We start from the raw sequence: 918 nt of genomic DNA, 5'->3' as shown, positions 1-918 counted from the left end.
CACGGCCTCCAGCATACTACAAACACCAGAAACTACTTGCAACTCCTGGACAGAGGACAAGGGTGATCAAGAAGCCGAGAGGGTCCATTGGTTTCGGGCCCAATGCGTGGTAGTAGCTGAATCATGGATCACAAACACAGAACTCAGTTCCTGAGGGCGGCTGCAATGAGACAACCCACCATGTACTCCTACATGGCCTCTCACCGCTACCTTTACCAAATCGTGTTCACACACTTAGCTCACACACAGTAGGACATGTTCACACACCTCTGATTCATCCCCGATGAATCAGACCTGACTCAACTCTAAGCAGTAGCAGGCATGACAAACAAGCATGAATGAGTAGGCACAACAGGGCTCAAACAACTCCTACTCATGCTAGTGGGTTTCATCTATTTACTGTGGCAATGACAGGTCATGCAAAGGATAAAGGGGTTCAGCTACCGCAGCAAGTAACAGATAAATCGGTGTTGTCCTAATGCATTAAAAGAGAGCAGGAGCGAGAGAGTAGGATTGTATCAGAATGAACAAGGGGGTTTTGCTTGCCTGGCACTTCTGAAGATAACATTGAGTCTCCATCAGTGTCAACGATCACATCATCGATACAACGTCTATCGAGGGGGAACAACACCGGCAAACAGAAGGAAACACAATCAATGCAATGCACAATATGATGCATGCTATGACATGGCAACATGCTGGTGTTTTGAGCTAATGCAACTAGCAACAAGTTAAATGGGGTTGGTTTGAATACAAGATTCAAATTTAAACTCCATATGTGATTATTCAAATGCCATTTACTTCATTTGCCCTAAACAGTAGTGATAAGTTGTTCTAACATGCATGAAAATGGTACAGATGGATTCCTTGAATTTTTCTGATAATTTTTCATATATAAATTATTTAATTTGGAGTTAC

This window comes from Triticum aestivum, chromosome 3B (assembly GCF_018294505.1).
Source record: "Triticum aestivum cultivar Chinese Spring chromosome 3B, IWGSC CS RefSeq v2.1, whole genome shotgun sequence".
Classification (NCBI taxonomy): Eukaryota; Viridiplantae; Streptophyta; class Magnoliopsida; order Poales; family Poaceae; genus Triticum; species Triticum aestivum.
Note: the sequence above shows the minus strand (reverse complement) of the source record.